Below are 27046 nucleotides of genomic sequence, written 5' to 3'. Positions count from 1 at the left end.
CATCCTTACACCTAATGATAAAGTCACTTAGGCCAGAATATGCTATATTTTCCTCCACATCTTTATACAAATATATCTTAACATTTTTTACATTTAAGTAAAATTGAGATGAATCTACTTAATATTTCCAAAGTAAGCTTCTATTTTCTTTGAACTTACTCTATTATTTGGATTTTATGGAGAAATATTCCTAAAATAATTAAATTTCAAACAAGTACAGACTAAATAAAGAAGGATGGCATGCAATGATATTTCTGCATATGAAAGGAAATCCCAACACCATAGTTAATGCTATAAGAAGACGGGAAGGTAAGACTTTTAATAGGCATAAAACATTTCTTTCACATATTTTGGGAACTATTCAAAGCAAAATATGTTAAGTAGAGTCCACAAATGGGAAAAATCAATATATGAGCGTCAGCCTATCAATATGTTTATGGAACAATGTGAAAAGTGATTTCAAGTTCTAGTCCTCAGAAACCCAATAGGATTCCAGGTCTGAATTCAAAAACATACAAGAAGAGTGTGTTATCATCTAACAGATAAGCAAGGAATATTATTGAGGTCTAATCAAAAGTACTTAGGAAACAACAAAAGGAGTTTTACTAGCCAAAGCTGGGGTAACTTAAACCCAGTGCTAGTGAACAAGCAATCAATCCAAACAATTTAAAAACATACTGATTACGTTTACAGGATGTCAGGAAGCCAAAAATTTGAAACCATGTAAATAATGTAAAACAATCAAGCATCTACTCTGCTCTTCCTCTGCATGAACTGTATATACCTACGTGTAATTACACTTAAGTTTTACCTTTTAGATTTTCAGCCAATAGATGAAGAAAGAATGAGAGACCTAGAACCTAATGAAATAATGAATCCCAATAGTGATCAACAAATCCCTAGTGAACAGCTAATGGATAACTGTGTAACAGATATGTCAAGTTCACGTACTTGAGAGCTCATACTTGAGAGAAACCCAGAGATCATTATCTCCTGATGAAAAACATTTGGATGTACAGAGCACAACCAACAAAGAATACTAGTAAATTAAAAAAAAAAAAAAAGTAGATTTAAATCTTATCCAGCCTCTATGTCTAACTACCAGTCTACAGGAAATACAATTAAGAGAAAATATGTAAAAAAGTAGCAGTCAGCAAATCCATAAGGTAGGGATCTATAAAATACAAAGCAGCCTAGCGTCTTCTATTAATTCATTGTAAGGAGGGAAAAAAAATGAGAATTCATAGGTTAGAAAACACCTAAGAAACAGTAACTAATTGCACTTTTGGGAACACCTTCGGATCTAGATTATTACAAACCAGTCATGAAAAGAATGTTATGAAGCAAATACGGAAATTTGAATACTGCTTGACTATTTGATTGTATAAAGAAGTAATGGTATTTTTTTAGGCGTGATAATAGTAATGCAAGAGTGTTAAAACAAACATGCCTTAACTTTTAACAATGTATACTCAAACATTTAAAGATGAAATAATATGATGTTGGGGTTTGCTTTAAAATGATTTAATTTGTACAATGAGATTAGCTAGATGAATGAAATAAGATGGTCTATTTGGTGATAATTATTAAAGTTGGGTAATGTGTACTTTGGGGTCTATTACATTGTTCTAGTTTTTTTAAATGTAAGCTCGAAATTTCCTATAATAAAAATAACAAAATTTTTTAGGGGCACCTGGGTGGCTCAGTCGTTAAGCATCTGCTTTCGGCTCAGGGCGTGATCCCGGCGTTCCGGAATTGAGTCCCACATCGGGCTCCTCCACTGGGAGCCTGCTTCTTCCTCTCCCACTCCCCTTGCTTGTGTTCCCTCTCTTGCTGGCTGTCTCTCTCTTTGTCAAATAAATAAATAAAAATCTTTAAAAAAATAACAAAAATAACAAAATTTTTAAAAATGTAATGTAATACAATGCTTATTAGAGATGTTTACCTCCAAAACAACTTCATTAATAGTGAAAAACAAATACTAATCTGAAATGTTTTACTAATTCACTCCATAGTCTTTTTTAATGTCAAAAATTGGTTTTGATAATTGTATAATTTGTATGAGTGTGTATGTATGTCATCTTATTTATTGCTCAAAAAAAGTCAACACATGATATTTAAACATCAACAGATGTTTAGTTTCTGAATACCTATAAATTTGGTGAAGAGCCACCCAATTGGTCATTCAGAAGCAGCGAACTTCTGTAAGGGACAACTGAATTTTAGGTTTTGTGGCAATATGATCTCTGTTACAACTTTTCAACTCTTCTCATGTAGCACAAAAGCAACCATAGATGATATGCAAATGAATGGCATGATCATGTTCCAATAAAACTTGATTTACAAAAATAAGCAGTGGGGTAGATTTGGCCCATGAATGGTAGACTGTAGTTTCCCAACCTCTGAAAATTATGCGTATGGTATTCACCATACTTCAAATCAGTATAGCGTTGATAAAAGAATAGGCAAAAGACAAGAAGAAGAAGCCTAAAACTAGATTTCAATATATGTAAAAATAGAATAAATGGCAAGGGAAGGGTGGTACTTTAGTTCAGTAAGAAAAAGATTATAATTTCATCATTTTCATCAATAATGGTAACAAATTTAATATCCATTAAGAAAAAAGATCATTTTGGCCCTTAGCCACATTATTTATGAAAGTATGTCCAAATTGATTAAATATTTAAACATGCAGAATAAAGCAATAACAGTCTTAGAAAAACTTTATATAATCATGTACATTCAATGATTTGGGAAGCGTTCCAGAAAACTTTGAGGAAAAGGACATACCTGACTATATGAAAATTAAAACTTTTATGCAATAAAATATTTCATAAACAAGGTTAATATACAAATGATATACTTTGGTTAATATTTGCAAGGTAGGTATCAGGGAATCACCTAAAATTTAATGGAAAAGACAATCCAAAGCAATATAGAAAAGGCTATGGTTGGCAGAAAATGTCAATGGCTTCCTAATGTATATGCTTGCCTTCTTCTTTAGTAACTGAAACCTGCTTTTAAGCCAGGTATTCTGCCAAAACTGTAAAATATTATATTTTACAAACTATATTGTAACTACGTACAGCAATATCTACCTTCTAGCCAACGTAATACAAGCAGGAAAAACCAATATGTGCATTTTAGGAAGATTTATTTTAAAGGAAGGGAGCAAGCACTTAATTCCTCTTCTTGCTTCCAAGTGTCTGGAATTTAATAGCTAAGGCTCCAGCTTGTGATAATGGACAAAGTGGAATATACCAAGCAGGACAGAGCACAGAGTAGACCCAGAACCCACGTCACAACAGAAAGCCACCAATACTTGTACTGCCTACTTGTAGATCCCTTATGTTCAGTGTACTACTATGTTGAGTGTTTCATTTAATGTAGCTGAATCCAGATCAAATTAACAATAAGAACACAACTCATATAGGGGCGCCTGGGTGGCACAGCGGTTAAGCGTCTGCCTTCGGCTCAGGGCGTGATCCCAGCGTTATGGGATTGAGCCCCACATCAGGCTCTTCTGCTATGAGCCTGCTTCTTCCTCTCCCACTCCCCCTGCTTGTGTTCCCTCTCTCGCTGGCTGTCTCTGTCTAATAAATAAATAAAATCTTTAAAAAAAAAAAAAAGAACACAACTCATATAAAAGAAAAATGAACAGCCAATAAACACATGAAAAGATTCTCAAACTCCAACTAATAGTGAGATATTAGAAAATACCCATCGGTCTGACAGAAATTTAAACAATTAATAATAACAACAGATGGCCTGGATATGGGGATATACTCACATATTGCTAGAAGACTGTGAATTTTGATAGCCTTTTTAAGAAATTAAATGGATAATATTAACAGAATTTTTGACCCAAAAAGTCTTCTCCTGGAAATCTACCTCATTCAAGGGAAGAAAAAAAAAAGAGTTTAAAGATTTATGGATAAAGGTCCTGCATTTTATGCTGCATGGTTATAGTGGTAAAAATCAACAGAAACAACGTAAGTGATATCAATGAGTATATGGATGAACCAACTATTACCAGATTTATTATGAAGGAATTAAAATAAGTAAGGTATACTAGTTAATGTGGCAGAATTTCCATGAGGTATGCTTAAATAATGAATGTGCATAATATGAGCCCAGGCTTATAAAAGCTAACAGTGATAACACACATGTATAAGTGTGGACTTTGAATATGTTTGATAGAATAAAAAAATATTTGTATTGCAGAATACAGAAAAAAGATACATGTATAGACTGTGTAAAGGTCATTTACTATAAATATGTAAACCTTATACATATTATATATATATATATACAAGCATAATGAGACATATAAAATTATAAGCTTATCACCAAAGATTACCTGGGGTAGGGACAGACACTGATGTAGATAAAAAGGAGCAGAGCTAAGAAAAGAAGGGAAAAAAAGCTTTATCTCACTTGAAAAGGGTCTATACAATTTTATATAACACTGTCATTGGTGCATGTGTGTGTGTATGAAAGAGAGAGACAGAGAGGATGATGTAGAAATAATCACCAAAACACTAATGGCCATTTTAGAATGATTACTAAAGATATTTTATAATTCAAAATAATATGTATTATTTTTGCATAAGGTCTTTAACCTCAAATTGTATTATTTCATTCATAAACAATTAAAAAATTACCTTAGTTACTTCAAGAATTTTCACAGTCTAGAATAAGATACTTAGAGCACTGGAAGCCATGATGGCATCAATATTTACCCACATTAGTATCCGTGCAGTCTCCAGGAAAGCACTGAGGCCACAGCTGCCGCTTAGAGTAGTGTGTTATACGGGTTTGTTTTGGGAATTTATTTATTTGTTTTTCCATTTTAACTGAATAAATTTTGAGGCTCATTTGCAATTATATTAGTAAATTTATAAGAAAATTTGTTACTTTCTCCCTTTGAAAAATGATACATTTTAGTACTTTAAAACATTTCTAGAAACAAACAAGTGAACTAGTCAAGCCACATAATAATTTATCCTTATAATTAATGGATGATGCATACAGCTGACTGCCCTGCACACATCATTTCATACATCATATAAGATATAACAAAATATATATTATATTTATCCTTCATTAAGAGCATTTAAATCATGAGCAGATAGAAGCCAGAAACCTAATTACTTACAATAAGCTTATTTCTCCAGAGATATATCATATATTCCAGCTAACATAATAGGTATCTTCTTTATTTCCTCTCCTAAAATATTTTTAGAAAGACATTTATTCCCTGTTGAGTGCAAACCAAGGAACTAATAGGAAAGTGACATGATCCTTCATATTTGATGGTGGCTACTAGATTTTAAAATCAGCCAAGGAAATGAGCTGTTAGAAGGAAACTTGTCTTAAATATTAACAATAAAGGTGAAAGGACTATTTGCAAACCTAGGAAACAAGCTTACAAACTAATAATTTGTTTTAAAAAAAAGTGCGAAAGATGAAAAGCATCCTAGCAACTGAGACAATGGGTAACAATATATTTTGGACATGAGGAAAAGGAAAATGATGTCAAGTAAGTAATAAATCTAGAAAACGGAGGTGAAATTCTCATTGGAGGCTAAGTACAAACAATGTGGCACCTGTTATAAAGTACTAAGATGAGACAATGTGAGGGAAAAGGGGAGAAGCAGAAATCACATGGCTACTCTGGAAGTTGGAAATAATTCCCCGAACTACAGCTGTGGCTGCTACCATCTAAAGATGGCCCCTGTATAGAGAATAGGAGAAGACTCTAATTAAAAAAAAAAAAAAATGCAATCCATGGGGCGCCTAGGTGGCTCAGTCATTAAGCGTCTGCCTTCGGCTCAGGTCATGATCCCAGTGTTCTGGGATCGAGCCACATTGGGCTCCAGCTGCATTGGGCTCCCTGCTCAGTGGAAAGCCTGCTTCTCCCTCTCCCACTCCCCCTGCTGTGTTCCCTCTCTTGCTGCCTCTCCCTCTATCAAATAAAAAAATAAAATCTTTTAAAAAAACACAAAACCAAAAAAAAAAAAATGCAATCCAAAAACCATTTGGAAAGGTCTATTTTGGCCACTGCTGGCCCACAGATTTTTAAAAACGTACCATCCTTCATCCACTTCTTGTGGAGGTTTTATCTCCTTGAATCTAGAATAAAGAGGTCAGATCCTCAGAGTAGAAACTTTGGGATAAATAATGGATCTAACTAGATTGCAATATTAAGCAAATGAGACACAGATTTTCGAGAACCTCTCCATCCTTATGCTCTGCTTCACATTATTACCATGAGCATTAAGTCCCATTAAAAGAAAAATTTCTTCAAAAAAGTCACACTAAGAAAATCAAGTTTAAGTGATTTCTCCCAATAATATTTGTGTAATAGGGATTTTAGGAAACACTTCAACCTTAAAATAAGACTGGGCCCATCACAGATAGCACCAGCCGGGTAACACTATTTGCAGGGCTGGGGCAAGTATCTCCAGAAGGCTGTGTATGCTCTGAATCAGTATCCAAAAGGTCCAGGAATCAAGGAGTGGAAATGAAAGTGGCACTACTCACTGTTGCCCCTCATGACTCAGTAGCAAAATCTCTGATTCCTGTTCCCATGACTTTATGCTCTGCTAACCTAGAGATCTTAGTTTCAGGGAGAGAGGTGCTTCCACGAGGAGATACAACAATGATTCCATTGAACTGGAAATTAAGACTTCCTGTCCATTTTGGGCTCCTCATGCTTCTGAATCAAGAAGCGAGGAAGGAAGTTACAGTGCTGGCTGGGGTGACTGGTCCTGAATACCAAGGTGAAATTGGACTACTACTCTACAATGGAGGTAAGGAAAAGTATGTCTGGAATATAGGAAATGCCTTAGGTATCGCTTGGTATTACCATGACCTGTGATTAAGGTCAATGAAAAAGTGTAACAAACCCATCTAGGTAGGACTACTAATGGCCCAAATCCTCCAAGAACGAATCACCCCACCAGTAAAGTACCGTGACCAGCTAAGGTACTTGCTGAAGGCAAAGGGAATACAGAATGAGTGGTATAAGAGAGCAGTTACAAAAACAAGCTTACAATCATGACTTGTTACAAAAACAGGGATTGCAATTGTCATAAGTATTTTCCTCTTATTTTGTTATGAATGTTTATGTGTATATATACATATATTAAGCAACTAACTTTTTTTTACTTTCTGGGTTTTTCCCTTCCTTTCTTGTTCCTTTATCATATGACAAAAGTTGTATTGACTTTATATCAATATTTAAGTATTGTTAATTTTAAATCATTATAGCATATGAGTTACAAGATATCATGAGAAGAGTAAACCTTCAAGGACCTCATACCCTCATCTGGAGAAGGGATTAGTGTTTTCATTTGTATACAATATAGTTGTATCATGTTAGGTGAGATTATGATCTTGTTACTGTTTTTACTTGGAGATTAAGTATGGTTTAAGGAGATGTGTATAGGTGTCAAGATGACAATGGGTGGACTTGTGATGGTTAATTTTATGTTGAGCTTATGTTTAAGCTAAGGAATGCCCAGATAGCTGATAAAACATTATTTCTAAATATGTAAGGCTGTTTCTAGAAGACGTTAGCATTTGAATTGGTAAACTGAGTAAAGCAAATGGCCCTCCCCACCGTGATTAGACGTCATCCAATTCATTGAGAACACAAAGAGAACAAAAGTGTAAAATAAAGGCAAATTCTCTCTCTCTGCTTGAACTAACACATCCATCTTCTTCTGCCCTCAGACATTTGTGCTCCTGATTCTTGCTTAGGCTGTTAGACTGAAATCAGGACTCATACCATCAGCCCCTTAATTCTCAGGTCTTTGGATTCACACTGAATTGTACCAGCAGCTTTCCTGGTTCGATAGCCCGCAGTCAGCAGAGTGTGGGATTTCTTGGGTTACTTAGCCACATGAAACAATATCTATAATAAATCTCCTCCTATACATCTCTCTCTCTCTCTCTCTCTCTCTCTCCATATATATCCTATTGGTTATTTTTCTCAATTGGGCCTTAAAATGATTGGTCCCATGACAGATCAAAATTTAGAACCTTAATGGTTTAATGTACTATGACATACAGCAGATTGGAAATTGTTTCTTATCATGAACAAGTAAGTACTTCTGAAGACTAATTTAAGAAACACAAAAATCACCTCAGATTTAAACAGAATCTCAACATGGCTATCTAAAACATTTGGAGGCTGTCTTCCAGAAAGAATCTCCTAATACGAAAAGGTGCTAGACCTTCCATATGCCTGGATTGGAAAGGTAGAGGATTAAAACTAAATTACTTTCCGTGAAGAGGAATCTTTTCATTCATTGCATTAAGGTGAAAAGAAAGCCTCTTCCAACTCAGGTGATACTAATCTAGCTCTGAAGACCAGATTTCTGATTATAATCCAACCAGAAATGCACTACCTTGTGGGCCAACTTGATGCCAAAATGCCATCTAAAACATCTCTTTCCAATGTGATGAAGGCACCTCAGAACCTGGTGCTACAGAATCACTTACGTGTTACACAGCTTTAGAGTGGAATGTGTCAGATGTTCCATTTTTCCATCCATCTGAATCACCTATTGCCCATAATTATGGGCTCCACTGAGTTACAGGGAAAAGGGGGGAAGTAAATATGAAGGCTGGTTCCTAGGAGAGTCAGATCTGCAAATACTGTACTTCCCACATATAATGAAAGATAGAAAAAGATATTCAATCTTTTACAACCCCAAAGAATGAAGCAATACTATCTTCAACATTTAGGCTAATTCTAAGCACAGGCAAAGAGGGGAATAAAAATGAAAGTTTGTCTGTAGGAGAGTCAAATTTGAAAATGCCACCAATTCTCATCTATTAAAATATTACAAAGATGTGCATTCCTTTCTGGCCCCAGAGAATGGAACAGCATCAATCATCCACACTCAAGTAATTCAGGGACAGGCAAAAGGAAGTAATAGTCTTAATTCAGGTGTCTTCCTTTTTTCCGACTTCCGAGAAAAGACTTGGAACTGAGCACAGGAGAAAGCACTTTGATATGAAGGACACTCCACATTGATACACTGAGTTTTAATTCAGGTAAGAGTTGAGTATTCTGGAAAGTCAAAATATATTATATATTATTATATATATTATATATTATTTGCAGTGTTTTTTTTTTGCAGGGTAGAGAATATATTCCTATTTTATTTAAGAAACCAAACTACATGAAGGTCAAAGTCCTCCAAAGGAAAAAACCTACACTATCAGGGTGTGATACAAAAACAAACAAACAAAAAAAAAAAACCAGACATGATACTGATAAAACACTCTGACATCTATTGTACCACCTGGCGGTACCATCTTAGAGAAGGAAGTGTGCTCATTTCCTAGGGCTTTTACAATGAAATGATCATCAAATCTGGGGCATTTTACTCTGGGAAATGTGCACAGTATTCTAGACAAGTAGTTATAAATAGTCATTCTCCTAAAGGAATGGATGACAAGGAGCAAAAACTGAAGCCCTTTTAAAAAAGCAAACACTTTAGCCGAGAAAGAACACTGCCTTACTGTCATCACTCTGAAGGCCATTCATTCTGTTTAATGGGGGGAAAAATGTACTCAAAGATAACTGAGAAAACTGGTCCAATAGACTATAATTAATGCCATTTTTTAAAAGCAGAAAATGTTTTTATTTCATGGACCTTGAGAATAATTTGATTTTTCAAGGAAAAAAAAAGGATGGGGTGTCTGGGTGGCTCAGTCATTAAGTGTCTGCCTTCCGGTCAGGCGTGAAACCCACGTTCTGGGATCGAGCCCTGCATCAGGCTCCTCCCCTGGGAGCCTGCTTCTTCCTCTCCCACTCCCCTTGCTTGTGTTCCCTCTCTTGCTGGCTGTCTCTCTCTCTCTCTCCCTCCCTGTCAAATAAATAAATAAAATCTAAAAAAAAAAAAAAAAAGGAAAAAATCCAATGCTAGTTTGTAGAAAAGTTTCTTCTAAGGAGCCATTTTTGAAGCAACATTCATTAAATTAAATTTCTTATCATAAGATAATCACATGGTACATAAGTCAGACTCATCATCAAATATCACTACCCATCATCTATATTAAAAAGATTGGAAGAAATTAATATAATTAAAATAATCAAATTATTTAACTGCTAATTAAATAACTATATTCCATTTGTGGATAAATGCAGACATCATCATCAGCCTTTGAATGGTTACACTGCAGTCTTAAAATATTTCTAATTTTTAAATTTGCATTTTCATTTCTTTTTTTCTTGAAGTCTTACCTGAAGATCTAACAGGATATGCCAATGATTAAGTCAGACACTGGAATTTGACAGTGGTATATGAGAACCATGGGTGGAAGAGCCATCTGGCTTCCTTAGAGTCTATAAAAATATACTTTGAACTATTTCAGCTTGAAAGAAGGGGGCTGTTGCACCAAGTGCTTTCTATGTCTCAATTGAGAGATAGAAAACTTATACATTTAAATAGTACTACATATCCCCTCGTCTCCAGGGAGTACAGTGGGAATTAATGTGATTAGGCTTATAAAACACACTGAGCCCTTAGACAGAAGCTGGCCTTTTTATAATCAAGATTTTAGTTAACTATTGTGCCAGTGTGTCCACACTGACTTAATTTAGAAGTGTAGGCTGTCTACAAGATGTTGGATTTAGTGTTTAATCATTCTCCTGCCAGTTCCCCAAACCAACTCTCTCCTCATCCTTAGAAGTCACTTTGCCACCTTCACTTCTGGGGCCTCCAATATCTCCTCTGATTTTCTGCAATCATTCTTCTGAACTACACCTGCAACTCTTACCTTGTAACTCTCATCTGAATCAACTTAGTTTCTTTTGGTGACATTTCAAATCAACAGAGTCCTTTTACTACCATATTTTTATCACCTTCCTTCTCCACTTTTTTGCTTTAGCAGAAACTTGGCATTTCCTACACCTCAACAGCCATCTTGCCCAAGTGCTCATTATGCAAAGGCCATATTGTCTCTCCTTGCTCCTGATTATGTGTGAAAATGTAGTGAGGGCATGATTCTTGCTAGCCAGGTCACTTCTCCTTTAAAATAAGCAAAAAGATCAGGCTCTGCATCACCATGATGAAGGAACTTGACTTCTCTGAGCTGTGATGTCTTCATTTATAAAGCAGACAAAACCTCAATTTTTTCTAGGCATCACTGACTTATGTTTACAGATGGAGTCATGTTAATAATCATTACCAAGATTTCATTTAAAAACTCTGGGGCACCTGGGTGGCACAGCAGTTAAGCGCCTGCCTTCAGCTCAGGGCGTGATCCCGGCGTTATGGGATCGAGCCCCACATCAGGCTCCTCTGCTATGAGCCTGCTTCTTCCTCTCCCACTCCCCCTGCTTGTGTTCCCTTTCTCGCTGGCTGTCTCTATCTCTGTCAAATAAATAAATAAAATCTTAAAAAAAAAAAAATCTCCTTCATCTGCTCCCATAACATCTTTACCCATCTACTAAATCAGTATAGAATCTTCCTAAGTCTTACATCTATTCCTGACAAGACTGCTCTCCCTGACATTGCCCCTGCTCTGCTTGGTTTTGTTTCAATGAACTGCTTGGCCAGGGATCACCTGCTTTAAGGTGGGAAGCTTGTTAAAATGTAGTTTCTGAATCCACAGATCAGCTTGGAGCTTGAGGTTCTGCTTTTCTAAAATGCTCCCATATGATGGTGATGCTGCTGGTCCAGGGGCTAAATCTGAGAGGTCACAAACTTTCAGATTAGTGTGCTAAACTCAGCTTTTCCTTCTGGTGTCTATGATGCTATTACCATCACCCTGAACCTTCTCAATAATGAATGGTCTGTGTCAAAAGAGTTGAAGGAGTTTATCTCTCCATCACATTACTCATTTTCCTAAGTATTACACCAGTTATTGCTGCAGCTTTTCTTCCTGCCAGTAGGACACACGTGGTAACATACAGCTAAACTGGGGGAAAGGTTCCATCTACCACATCAGAAACTCCCATTTGATAACTCATGGTTTTTGATGAACCTACTTTGACCTGGCATCTTCTTTGTTTTAGGAGACATTCTTTCCCAAGAAAATCCTTAATCCTCCTTATAAATTACCTTCAATGTGTTTTGCCCAATGAGTTCACTATATATTACTGGCCTGAACTTCAGCAGTAGGAAATAGCTTAAATATATTAGGCCTCCCATATTATAATTATTACTTTCAAGACTTGTTATGTGAATATAAAAAAATACATCATATGGTTCACAATGTGTGTTCAAAAATGTTATCTATTCTTACTGTCCATCAATACTTAATAAGCACTTGAACTGATTAGCACTCAATAATCGTTTCCCTTAGCAGTCATAGTTCTAGAGTAGCAGCTAGCTGATTAGCAAATCCTAAATCTAAAAAATGTGTTTTTAAACATGTATCCAGCAAATAGACACAGAATACCAAATATCTATTAGGGATATACCAGGGAATAAACCAGATAAAAATCACTTCCCTCATGGAGAGAACATTCTAGAGAGGGAATTAGAATCAAAAAGTTATTTTAGCTTTTTGTTTGCATTGGCTATGAGCAAAGTTCCCATCTACAGTAAGCCTTTGGTATGTACGCTCCTATTGTCAAATGTGCTGCCATCATCTTCACCAGTACAAAGAACAAAAGAGGTATCTTATATCCTAATTCCAACTCTTTTCTAAGAGATTTGTGTTTTTGGACAAGTAATTTACCTTCTTGATTACGAGCTTCCTCATCTATAAATTATAAGCATTTGACTGCATTAACTCTAAATTTCTCCCCAACCATATAGATCTATTATATTATTATACACTTTACAGAAGTTCAAAACTGGGATCCATTTTCTCCCTCCTTGACAAGTTCAAGAACTGGCTTGTATGTTTTTTCCATCTCCTATTTGCAGACATCTGTACTAACTTTAATAATCACATTGTGGAATTCACACCACAATCATTATAAAGAAACTTCTCTCCCTCAAGCCATTCATGATAATATTCACTCCATATCAGTCACCTATGCCTTCTGTAACCATGTTTTATAATTTATCATCTTATACCGTATTCTAATCCCAAGGTTTCAAATATCTTCTCACCCCCAGATCTCACAAAGTAACACATTTCCCTCTTTATATTCATCAGAACTTAGATGAAAGTGCCTTCTAACTCACTCAACCCATTGATTCATTTCTAGCTACTTTTATTTCCCTTGAAACGTATGGTCAGCCATTCCCATGCAATCCTTACTCCTCTCCACAATTACGTTCTGTGATAATATCAACAGTAGTCACAAGTCCCTGTATACACTCAGCTACTTCTCCAGAGTCACCCCTGGGCTACAGAACATAGGTGGAAAAACATCAACAAAATTTCTTCCAAATATGTATGTGTCTCATAGCAAGTACACTCTTAATGTTGCTTTAAAAGTGCTTTAGTCCTGTCTTGCTGATTATTTTTTTCTTGATCTATAAATCCTCACCTTTTCTTCATTGTTGACAGATATTCTCTCCTCTTATTCCCCTAATGTAAACAGACCCCCACTTCAGTTTGATTTTTTATCATTTAAACAGACAAAAATGGGTCTTTTTCTCTTTCAATGGTTACTCTCAACTTTAATGTTCCCACTTTATTTCTTTCATTGCTCTTTGTAATATTCCTCCTTCCAATTTTACTATTGACCATATCTCCACATAAAGTGCATGTCAGGGTACCTGGGTGGCTCAGTTGGTTAAGTGTCCAACTCTTGATCTCAGCTCTGGTCTGGATCTCACGGTTGTGAGTTCAAGCCTTCAAGCCCTGTGTTGGGCTCCACGTGGGGCTTCAAGCTCATTTTTAAATAAACAAAATGCAGATCATTTTCTGATTAGTATCTGGCATTGACTCAATAACCCTGTTCTCTGTAAGGCTCTCATCCACACAATATTAATGTCACATAAACATGTAAGGACATGCACTCATGAAGTATGTGGATTTTTACACTATGACCAAAGTCAGTTGGAAATAAAACAGCCCAGCTGTACCTTAGAAGTTCCTAATCTCAGAAGTTATATTTACTCTTTTAAAGATGAACCAAGTTCTGAGGTGCTTACGTGGTTCAGTCAGTTAAGCCTCGGACTCTTGGCTTTGGCTCAGGTCATGATCTCAGGGTCATGGGATCAAGCCCCTCATAGGGCTCCATGCTCAGTGCAGAGTCTGCTGGAGAGTTTCTCCCTCTCTCTCTCTCAAATAAATAAAATCTTTAGAAAATAACAATAGTAAGATGAAACAAGTTCTTCCTGAAATAACCTTACCTTTGTAAACTGCAGAAACTCCTTCCCCAAACTCCTCCTTCATATTATTTTGACATGTTGCTCTATCTCTCACTGGAGTTTATATCATTTTCACGAGTATTTCTTAAAGTGGTAGCCTAGTCTTGCGTGGGGGGGGGGGTAGTTACCAAGGAAACTAAGAAACAGGCATGAGCAGATCAGTTTTGAGTGAGATCCTTGCTCTGCTTGTATCACGTAGTAGAACTTCCACTCCTTACTGCGCAGGCACGGTCCCCATACCAGAAGCGTGTCATCACCTAGAAGCTTATTTGAAATTCAGAATTGTAGGCCCTACCCCCGAGACTTATTAGGTCAGGATCTTCATGTTAACAAAATCTCCTTGGTGATTCCTGTGTACATTAATGTTTGAGAGGCACTCATCTAGTTCTTCTCACTATTCTGGTGGGTGGTAAAAACGGCAAAAAACCCCTGCGAGTCTGTCATCTACTTTTTTCCGTTCTGTCTTTCTCAAACTGTCTTCAACTTATACTGTAATAAATTCATTGGGCTTACACAGTTTCATTTCTACAAACCAACTTTTCCATTTTTGAAACAATAGATGCTTCTGATCAGTACAACATGCTCAATTCCTCAAACAGTTACAACCAGCAAACTTTTTTACCACCCACTCACCAAATGACCCTATACAGATGATTACCGCCAGTCTATTATGTGTTGCCAATTATCTCCAAATTTATAAATCATAGACAGTAAAATCGGATGATTTAGGAATTGGAGGGGGTTTGGAGAGCGTTACTCCAACTCCTCTCATGGTATCTGGCACAAAGTATGCCCTTAATATACATTTACTGAATACAAGGAAAAAAGATACAAAGAGAAAACTGATTTCACAGAGAATAAATAATTATTTATCAAGAGCAGAACAAAGACTAGAATCCAGCCTCTGAAATCCTCCCCAGTTCTCCTTGCTCTGAATTATCCAGTTCAGTCCTTGCTCTCTTCTGTGTCCCTATAGAACTGAGTCTCAACTTTAGCTGCAAAAGAAAACCACCTGAGGAGCTTTAAACATACAGATGCCTGAGTCTCAAGATTCTAAGAGTTCTCATCACAAGGAAAAAAGATGGTTTTTATACCAGTATGGCATCATGGAAGTTCACTTACTGTAGTAAGCATTTCACAATATCAAGTCATTATGCTGTACGCCTTAAACTTGCACAGTGTTATACGTCAATTACATCTCAATAACATTGGAAATAAGGGGAGGAAATTACAACTATCCTCTCTTGCACAGGATTGTTAATTCCCACCCCCACCCCAGCCTCTGTAATTTCCCAGGAAATCAGTAGCTCAAATATGTCTTAATTTTAATAATTTTCTAACTAATTTCTCTGGCCTCATTCTTTGCCTTAAGCAATGATATAGCCTAATTCTCCTACAGTAAAATCCCCATCGTGTTATTTTAACTTCAGAAATATTTTAATAATTCATGTTTTCTATGATAGGAAATAAAATCTTATAAACATATTAATTATACAAGATGTAAACAGACCAATATTTCACTTAAAATACAAAGATTGAGGGGCGCCTGGGTGGCTCAGTCATTTAAGCATCTGCCTTTGCCTCAGGTCATGATGCCAGGGTCCTGGGATTGAGTCCTGTATCAGGCTCCTTGTTTAGCAGGGAGCCTGCTTCTCCTTCTCCCTCTGCCTGCTGCTCCCCCTGCTTGTGCTCTCAAATAAATAAATAAAATCTTAAAAAAGAATAAACTAAAATAAAACACAAAGATTGAAACACTTTAAAAACTATATTCTGTTTATAATAGTCATGCCTTAAGTAGGAGGACATAGAAAAGCAGAAAATAAAGAGATGGGAAAGACAACTTTCTCAAAAAAAAAAAAAACAACACACTAGTGAAGCTATATTTACATCAGAAAAATATATTTTAAAACAATATCCCCTAAAATAAAGGAAAATTTAATGTGTCAATACACAAGGAAATATTAAAATTACCAAAATCTCTCCTTTTTATAGCCTCAAAATATTTAAAGAAAAATTACAAAACTCAAGAAATAGACAAATCCATGATTTTAACACGTCTCACAGTAATTATAAGATAATCAAACGAAATAAATAAGAAGACTTCTGCTTCCAGTAGGAAGTAGATGTTCTAAAGGTATACTGACTTTTTTTTTTTAAGATTTTATTTATTTATTTGACAGAGAGAGACAGCCAGTGAGAGAGGGAACACAAGCAGGGGGAGTGGGAGAGGAAGAAGCAGGCTCCCAGCGGAGGGGCCTGATGCGGGGCTCAATCCCAGAACGCCGGGGTCATGCCCTGAGCCAAAGGCAGATGCTTAATGACTGAGCCACCCAGGCGCCCCAGATTACTGACTTCTTAAAGCAAAACATAGTAACAACGTATTTTGGAGTTTTTGGAACGTGTTGGTATAATAATTGTACTAAGAGTAGGAAAGAGTATCAGATAGATAATATAATGAATATTAAAGACAGATATCAAGGTGAATATTGCAAACTCTAGAGCAATCACTAAAACGGGAGAGGTGTACTTGCAGATGGAAAGGCAATAGAGAAAATAAAATGGGATATTTTAAAATATTCAGTTAATATGGAAGAAGAAGGAACAAAGAAGAAATAAACACATGCAAAGCTTCTTGGCAAGTTCTACCTATAGGAGAGCCTCCATACACAGAGCTGAGTGGTGTGAGGGTAATGGAACTAGCCGTGGTTCAAATGCCACAGTCTCTTGCTGTTCTTATAAAAATACACTAGATATTCTTGAATGGATGTTTCTGTTCATTGTATTCCCTTATGGTTAATTTCTGTAGACTTTTTTTTTTAAAGTTTATTTACTTATTTAAGTAATCTGTACACCCAACAGGGGGCTCAAACTCACCACCCCAAGATTGAGTCACATGGTCTTCTGACTGAGCCAGCCAAGCAGCCCAATTTCCATAGACTTTAAATGATATTTTATAATTTTCATATAACTTGTTTGGCTGAGGAGTTTTGCCAAGCTCCTTACATTCTTACTTCATCTTCCTGGAAGTTAATCCACCACCATTAATTTTTTTTTATTTTTTATTTTATTTATTTATTTTTTAACTAGGCTCTGCACTGGGTATAGAGCCCAACACAGGGCTAGAGTTCACAACCGTAAGATCAGGACCGGAGCTGAGATTGAGAGTCGGACACTTAATACACTGAGCCACCCAGGTGCCCCTGTTTAATTTTTTTTTTAGTAATCTCTACACCCAACACGAGCCTTGAACTCATAACCCCAAGACCAAGAGTTGGATGCTCTATCGACTGAGCCAGCCAGGTGTCCCTTCCCTCATTCATTTTTTAAAAGTGCTAATTTCATTTGGTCAGTTGTGGAAAAAAATAAAAAGAATTATTCCTTTAGGTCTTCATCTAATAAGATACAATAAAAACAGAATCCTAATAATCTCATAAACTTAATTCTCAAAATGCAGATCTTGCATTGAAAGCACAGAGTTTAAGAAAATGATAAAATATATAACATGATGGAATATCCGTTACTGATCAAATCAAGTATTATTAATTTGGTTCCTACTTACTAAACAGGCATGGATGAAAACAATAAATTAAAAATGGTTCCTAATATATTTGTGGGCCTACCACTTCTCCTAGAGAAAATACACATATTCACATATCCCAAATTCTACAATTTCAGAGGCTTTGCTGCACTTCTGAAGTCCATTCACAAATCCCAAAGGATTCTTGTATTCAAGGAACATCCAATGAGTACCACGTAAAAATAGAAAGACATGTGGATTGCCAATATGATGAAAGGATTAAAGGTTATAAATTTTTTTCCACGTTGGGTCCATAAGATATATACATAACATGTAAGAGATTTGTTACTTTATTGATTCTGTCTCTTTGTAAAAAGAAGTCTGAGCATCCAGACATTAGATAGATTCAATAATTAAAACATGATCTCTATTCCTGAGAAGTATCTGATTAAGAGCTAAGTGAAATTTGCAGGCTACTGCTATTTGGCATCTGGCTGAAGTGTGCACAGATACCTACATCAGAAAGTCACTTAAACTGTGATCTGAAGGAAGGATAAAATTTGAATAACTAGAGATGAGGAGGAAGAGAATCTTACACAGGAGACACAGATGTACCTAAGAGAGAAGTCAAATACAACCTGGACTCTTCGAGGAGGAAGGGAATAAACACAGCTAATATTTGTAGAGTGATTACTATATGCCAAACACATTTCTAAAGCATGTTACATGTGTCAACCTCATTTAATCCTAACAGTATCTAGTAATGTTAAGTATACGTTATCATCCCAGTTTCACAAATAAGGAAACTGCAGCATCTGGAGAAAGAGTACTTGCCCTTGCTTACCCACTAAAGTTAGAACTTGAAAATGAATTAAACCTCTGGCTTCCAGAAAGACTAGTATTAAGAAGAGAGGAAATAAGTTTCTGTAGACCTTGCAGCGTGGCCAGGTGCTGAATAAATAGATTCTGAATCAAGATTTGACTCGGAGGTATTTTATCTCTCTTGAACATATTGTGAAATATTGGAGCTTTTTGGGCTTGGAAGTGGTACAATAAGGTGATGCTTTAGAAAGATTTATTTAACAATCTTGTTTGAAGAGAGGTAGATTGTTGAAAGAGGTATTGGAGTGAAAGAAACATGGATTAATGGCCTCAAGAGAGGCGAGGATGAACAAATACAGATGATGAGGTAAAGCGTCTGGTATCTAAGATGTAAGAGCAGCAAGCAAGATGTTAGAAGTGGGGGGAAAACACTTTAAAGAGGAAAATGCTACTTAGTTGTCCTTCATTTTTAGGATAAAATAATTATTAGTTTCCCATTAAGATAATTTTTAGACTTCAGGAAAGAAAGTCCAAATTCTCATCTTAAGCTATTATCGTATTAAGAACTTGATTTCTTTTTAAATTACAAATTTTCTTGATAATAGAAAAATCTTTAAATAACTTTGTCAAATATTCTAGACATATTTTCAAAGTATTCTCATATTAGAAAATGAATTCCCTTTGTAGCAAAGGATGACCTTTACAGACTAATAATAAATTAAAAGAAAAATAGATATTAATATTTTTAGTTCAAAATTCTCGTGTTCCATTTTGCTAACATTTTGTCCTTGCAGAGGCAGTTCAAGGTTTTTACAAAATAATAAAATAGAAGCTTTTAAAACTAAAATAGAACATATCAGAAATGATAGTGCAATATAATAGAATTCATCATCATTGAAGGAATACTGGCTAGAAGTTAGAAAATAGAAAATTTAGTCCATTTCTCTACCATGCTTTCTGACATCATGCAAATGTAATCTTTCTGGGTCTTATTTTGCCATCGGCTGAAATAAAAGTGATTCAAATTTCAGGACTATTCCAGTGAGGAATTAGGACTTTATAACTTAACAAAATATAACCAAAGATGAAATTTAAAACAATGAACTTCAGAGGCCCAAAGATCCACTGTGCCAAAATAATGAATGAAATTAATATTGTTACAGATGGCTTGAAACATAAGTTATAGAAATATAATTTATTTTGAGTTTCTCAAAGGGATACTTCCCCTAATTAACATTTTTTATTCAATTTATATGTATTTTTGAATAAGTAATGCATCTATGCTATTCATAAATCAAAAACATACACAAAATTATACAGTAAAAAGTTTCCTTCTAATCCCTGTGTTCATACATCCAGTTCCCACATGACACCTCCGATAATACCCATTCTCCCAGAGGTTTATATATATATATATATATATACATATATATGAGTACAGAAATACATATTTTTATTGAACTGTATTTTAGCTTTATGCTCTTTACTTCACATACCATAGAGCAAGTTCTTCCTCTTCTTTTTTTTTTATTTTTATTTTTTCCTGTGAAAGAAGCTCTGGCTAGTTTTATTAAAGAAAAATTTTTCATGATTTACTTTTCACCAGTCTGTTCTGACATGGCTTCTAATGATCTCATTATCACCTGGATCAATGACAGGCAGTGTGCATGCTCTGTAGTATTCCCCACATGCTGCGCCCAATTCAATATTATTGCCACTGTAGTGACACCAGTTTCGGCCAACATGGTGTAGTATTCCATGTCAGATTTCCACAAGGCTGGGCAATTGTTGATGAGGATGACCAGTTTCCCTTGCCATGTCTGATCATTTGCAGAGTCTCCTTGTACCCCGGCATGTACTTTCTACTTTTCATATCGAGTTGGAGCCTAGAGTTGATCGATTCCAGTGAATTTTTCATCTTCTTTGCAGCCACCATCTTCCTGCCTTAGGTACGGGATGTCCCCAACCAAGAGTAGCCACCAAAATGGCCAGGAGAGAGAAAGGAAAGAGCTCCCACAATTCCTTGATTCTCTGCCAGTATAGCTTGTCTTTCATATCTCTGTATAGAAAATTTCCTTATTCATTTTGTTTTTGTTTAATTATTAGAGTTTGAGAGCTTTCCATTGTATGGACATACCTTAATCATTTAACCATCAAACACTATGAAAGCTTAAGTTGTTCCTGCTATTATAATAATGCTACAGTATAATTTTTTAATGCTTTTTCGTGTGTGTGTGTGTGTGTGTGTGTGTGTGTGTGTGTTTTAAGTAAACTCTACCCCCACGTAGGGCTCGAATTCATGACTTGATCAAGAGTTGCACACTCTTTGGGGCGCCTGCGTGGCTTAGTCATTAAGCATCTGCCTTCGTCCCCAGGCATGATCCCAGGATCCTTGGGATCGAGCCCCGTGTCGGGCTCCTCTGCTGGGAGCCTGCTTCTTCCTCTCCCACTCCCCCTGCTTGTGTTCCCCTCTCTCGCTGGCTGTCTCTCTCTGTCAAATGAATAAATAAAATCTTATATAAAAAAAAAAGAGTTGCATACTCTACCAAATGAGCCAGCCAGGCGCCCAACAGTATAAAATTTTATACAAATTTTATTTCATGAATATGTAACCATACAACCAGTAATAAATTCTTGGGAAAAGAAATGCCTGGGTTAAAAGGTACATAGAGTTTTAATATTTATAGATCTTGTAAAATTGTCCAACATGTGAAATGTACCATTTCTACTCTCACAAGCAGCACGTGTTATTTTGTTACTAGCAATTACACCAGTAGTGTGGGTATAAGAAGTTTACAGATATTAACCAATTCAAGAGATTAACTTGAATTAATTAGGATTAGGACATCATTCCCTATGTGTAAGAACCATTTTGTCATTTTATTAAATGTCTGCCCTTTGGTGTTCAGGTTTCATTTTTGTCTTATTCTTGATTTCTAGATACCACATTTCTATGCTATAAATTGCAAATAGTTTTCCCTGTCTTTGTATTTGATTTTTGTATCTTTGTAATACAGATTTTATTCTAATGTAACTGATTTTTGTAATGTACTGTTTTTCCTGCCATGGTTTCTAGATTAGGAGTTATGGCTATGAGGCACCGCTCTATCGTAAGATTATACATTTTCTCAGGTTTTCTTCTTATATTATTAAGAGTTTATATTTTACATATAAATGTTTTATCTATTCATCTTAGAATATGGTTTTTTGTCTTGTTTTTAGCTCACAACACTACGTACAAAGTAGTCATTTGTCTCAGTAAACAAAATTACATATCTCTACTACATAGCTGCCAAGATTATTCATCTTGATTTTCCACTTTTTTCTTCTCTTTTACAGGGCACAAGTGCTTGAAAAAAATAAGCAATTACCAACATATACATGCATATAAACATATATATTTATATATAAATTGAATGTTTAGAAGAATAGAAGCCAGAGTTAAAGTCAACAGATAAAGTCAGTGGTAATGAAGAAGATAAGTACACAATATCTTTGGCTTGGTTATTCTTCAGGAAATCAGATTTTCATATGAACTCTGCTTGGTATCTGGTATAAAGATGCCAATTATAAAAAAAACATTATTTCAAACCTAAGAGACACTAATTCTAGTAAATAAATATAGTTATATGAAAAAAAATCATTCTTGGGCACCTAGGTGGTGCAATTGGTTAAGCGTCCAACTCTTGGTTTCAGCTCAGGTTGCAATCTCAGGGTCATGAGATGGAGCCTCGTGTCAGGCTCCGCACTCAGTGCAGAGTCTGTTTGAGATTCTCTCTCCCTCTCCCTCTGCCCCTCCTGCTCATGCTCTCTCCCCCAACCCTAAAAAAAATTATTAAATGTTTAAAAAAAAAATCATTCTCTTACAAGTTATTTGAAAAGCTGTGTTGGGCTTGGGGGCAGTATTCTGCATAGAAAAATTCTGAAGCTTTTTGGGGTAGTGGTAAAAACCAAATGGGCATATGCAAATTAATAACTGACATTTTTAACACTACCTTCTAAAAATCTCTAGTTGCTATTAAGTTAGGCAGTAATGGGAGATAGGAAAGAAAAAGAAAACACACATACATTTAATGGCCCAAGGTCACAGATTAGAACTCCGGATGAAAATTGAGCGTTGAACGCAAATTTCAAGATCTTGAAGTTGAATAGGTAATATGGTCTCTTTCTTAAGCCTCCCCTACAAAATTTTCAATCTAAATTACAAAAAAAAAATTTAAAAAGAATCTGTTTTTGTAATATTTTGACCTATAATAAAAATGAAGCACTAAATGAAAATAGTTTTAATCACAGCATCCGATGTAAACTACTGAAGCGCTGTTACTAATGGTGACTTATATAGCAATCATTATATCCAAGCACCATTCAAAGCCCCTCTCATATTAACTCATTTACACCTCACGTAACCAAATGGGCTAGGTACAAGTATTACCTCCATTTTATAAGTAAGGAAGCTAGAGCAAAAGGATGAAATAACTTGCTCAAGGTTCTACAGCCGGCAACGATCCAGCTACGCAGAAACCAAATGAAAAATGACAGCTTCACCACCAGATCTGGCATGCAGGGATCTAGGATAGCTGCAGAAACTATCTATAGAGCCTTAATGAGCACAGCCAAGATGTCTACCGCACACTACAGAAAGGAACTTGTATGTTCAGGAAGTCATGCTCAGTAGTTTTCAGTATACGTCAGAATTGGAAAGAACAGGATCCAGTCCCAATTTAAAAAGACCCAGAGAAAGCAAAACAGGCTACCAGTGGTCCAAAGCTAGAGGATGACTAGGAGAGGTTGACTAACCAAAGACTTTTATAGATAGAGATCTAGCTCTTCCAGCTGGGCCCACATAAGGGAAAAAAGAATACTCAAATTTGTAAATGAGGTAGGGGTCCATGAGCTCTAAGAAAGAACCGGCACTCCATCTATTCAGGAAAGAAACAGGGGCAGGGGCATCCAGCAGCCACTTCTGAGCTCTAGAATCACACACATCACTGTCCAGTGTGTTGGTCACTAGACACATGGGGCTATTTAAATTTAAATTAACTAAAATTAAACAGAATAGAAAATTCAGTTCCTCCATCACACTAGCCACATTTCAAGAGTTAAATAGTACAAATGGCTACAACTATCATAATAAACAGCATTGCTACAGGATAACAACTTTACCAGCTATCCCCCTTGCTAAATAAATTATATCAAATTTTAGAATGAACTGATTCCAGTCCTAATGTGGACAGTATGTATAAACAGCCATGAAATTTAGGAATGTAGAGTCAGAAGAAAACAAAGCAAGGAGTGACAGCCTATATTGCATATTGAAGCCATCATTCTTGTCTAAACTAACACTCTACCATGTTTTGTTTCCCTCGATCCTTACTACTCACAAACTCCAGGAGTAATGGCTGATGAACCCTTCCAAAGAAACTCCTACCCCATGGAAAGGTATTAACAGGAGCTAGAATTTTTCCCAGCTTTTTTGTTTTCCTCAGCGAAGCAACTGCTAAGCCACAAAACTGAAACTTTAAGAGAATGAAATTCAACTATAAAAATAAAACTTTCATCAGTTGAAAATTAATTCCCTTAGACTGCATTTTTCCCTCACAAACATGCATGCTCCCTACTTAAAAAGAGCCTTGAGAAACTACAGGAGGATAAAATTCAATATCTATTGCATGATCATTTTTCCATTCAGCAGTAGTGAGAATAATTTGAAATATTCATTAAGAAAACTAACTACTAAAATAGATCATCTTTGTTGATTAGTGTGGCCCAGCACAGAATACTTTAAATATCTCTCCACACATCAGTTTCCATTTCTGAAAAATGGGGATAAGACTAATATCTCCCTCTACACTGAGGATTTTGAGATTTTTAAAAATGTAAAACTCTTCTAAATGAACATCAATGTCTTGAAACTGCGATTACTACTCAAGGCTTCAACAAATGAGAAAGAGAAGCAGCACAGATTAAATATGTCCCTGGTCAATTTTCTCTCGAAGGCATCCAGAAACATCCAGATAAAATAATAAAAGCTCTGGAATATGAACCTTCTGTGACTTCTCACCACCTTTCAATCACTGTTAGTAATATGGGTTTTCCTTATGCGAGCAAAACAGAAAGCTGATTAAATTTGGAGAAATAGTATCTGAAAAAAATCTTCTTGATTACAAGAAAATATCCATGAACTAACATACAACCAGACATATTTAATACTGACACAAAATATGCCTTGATAATGAAGCTGGTAACTTCAATTTTAGGAAATATTCAGTCACAATGGAATATGAGAGAAGTAAAAATAAATTTAACATAGTATTATAACTGGATTTACATTTCTAACTAGAAACGGGCATATATATCAAAAAAGAAATGTATTTTGGAATTTAAGTGAATAGTAGGTATTAGTTCTAGACTTAAAACTCCAGTGGGAATTTTTTAAAAAACTGATGTTCTCGTGTATGAAGGGAGCTTCAGCTTCATCTCATTCTTGGTTTATAAAAATAGAAATTGCAAGTTTACACTAAAAAATCTCAGAGCTAAAAGAAGTAAGAAACTAAGCAGGATCATACGACAGTTTAGTTGCCCATGGACTGAAAATCCTAAATACATCTTCCTTGCGTCACGCTTTTCCTGTAGTCTGATGTTTATCATCTCTTACCCATGTAAAATGTGTTTCACTGACTGATAATTAACACTGCCAAACCAAGAAATGAGTAAGTGGTGGGAGAAAATGCCCAGGTGGGTTTCCTGCACTGGATGGAGGATAGATTAGAGACTTCTACGTCCCACCCAACTACATGGTTTTCCTGATGGTACCTCTTACCTTTGTTAGCCCCTAATAGATATTCCTAATGTAATTTGCTGTTCAACTTCCCTTAGTTTTCTTTAGCTTGCTACGCACAAACACCCCTATGAGAGAACATTTCAGTATCAGCCGTAGCATATCACTGTCTTATACCACACGCACCTTCCTGCATAAAACAATACTGGAAACCAGACAACCTGATGATTCTGAGACCAGCCATTCTCGAAAAAGTCAGAAAAGGAAGTCAAATTTAAGAATGTGCATTTTCAAGCCTTCTAGTCATGGCTTATAATATATATATTACATATATAATAATATTGATATAGTAAGCAAAATGTATATTTTGAGGAAAATAAGTATGATTTTTGTAAGCCAAAGAAAGCAAAATGGCCTCCTGACAAATTATCATGTGCTGACCAGCCAGCTGAAATAAAATCATTGGTGCCCAGACATTTGGCAGTTACCCTGCAGATAGAATTACTGTCATCACACCCAACTTGTCTTCTCATGTATTGATTTGTGTGGACCATATCTCAATTCAATCAATACCAACACGTTAGGAGAAAGTCTTTTAAAAATTCTTTCTGATTGGATTCTGTCTCAAGGTAGAAAAACAGTTCTTCTGTGATTGAATGTACACTGCATAATTATTCCTAAGTGGGTGTTTTGTTTTGTTTTTTTTTAGTGTCATTGGATTAAAGAGAAATTCTAGAATGTTTGAATGGTAAGACACCCCAAGTAAATTAAGAACTTATTTACTTAGCTCTCAAGCTAGTGAAAGTCAAACTCATTAATCTTAGAAGTAAATACCACCAAGAAAAATTGCCACTAGGAAAAAGATACAAAATGTTGGCACAAACAACTGAAAATTGCTTTAAGCAATGTTCTGGTATGCTGTTACCTTTTACAGTTAGAGAAATAGCATACGTTTTGCATTTTTAAATATAGTTTATTAGCTATTTTTGATACCATTTTAAAATTAAGCTAAAGGTATAATATAATGTATAAACTTGTCGAATTGCTATGTTGTATACCTGAAACTAATGCAACATTGTGTGTCAACAATACTTCAATAAAAACAAATAAATAAATAAAAGCTAAAGGTATAACAGCACTCATATAAAATTTAGCAACCGCCTGTGGGAGAGAATCTTCCTGTAATTTTAATTCCCCATGTCTCCCCTATAAATGATTTGCAAACACTTGTAAGAAGAGCTTAATTCTGTAGTTATGTTTCTGGGAATGATGGAAGGTGAGATGAATGAGGATATTTTCCCAGTGTTTATAACACTCAGGACTACTATGTGAGAAAAAAGGAGACGGAAGAAGAAGCGGAAAACATTTGATCATGATTGCTACTGTGAACACATTAACAATTCCAATCCAAACTAAACCTATTTTTGGTGCTTAATGTGTATTGATCAAGTTGTATTCCTCCCATGAGATATTTTATTCATTGCCAAAGAATAATGTATTTGATTTTTATGTAAGTTCATCTTAATATTTAAATATAATCCTTGTATAAACTAGACTGGACAGGTATTATTTACCTTTCCCCCCCAACCTGAAACTAGTAACTCTTCCCAAATTCTTGAACTCCAAGTA

General features: G+C 35.6%; 1 protein-coding gene and 1 pseudogene across 2 annotated transcripts in view; both read right to left on the bottom strand.

Moving 5' to 3' along the window:
- The window catches only part of LRFN5 (leucine rich repeat and fibronectin type III domain containing 5), a 241525-nt gene that overhangs the window by 150804 nt on the left and 63675 nt on the right, over positions 1-27046 (bottom strand). The window lies entirely within an intron of this gene.
- Positions 20001-20674, bottom strand: LOC123793615 (large ribosomal subunit protein eL30 pseudogene; annotated as a pseudogene).

The sequence above is a fragment of the Ursus americanus genome, chromosome 35 (genome assembly GCF_024610735.1).
Source record: "Ursus americanus isolate L20-20 chromosome 35, mUrsAme1.1.p, whole genome shotgun sequence".
NCBI lineage: Eukaryota > Metazoa > Chordata > Mammalia > Carnivora > Ursidae > Ursus > Ursus americanus.
The sequence above is the reverse complement of the archived record's forward strand: the minus strand, read 5'-3'. Positions and strand labels throughout refer to the sequence as shown.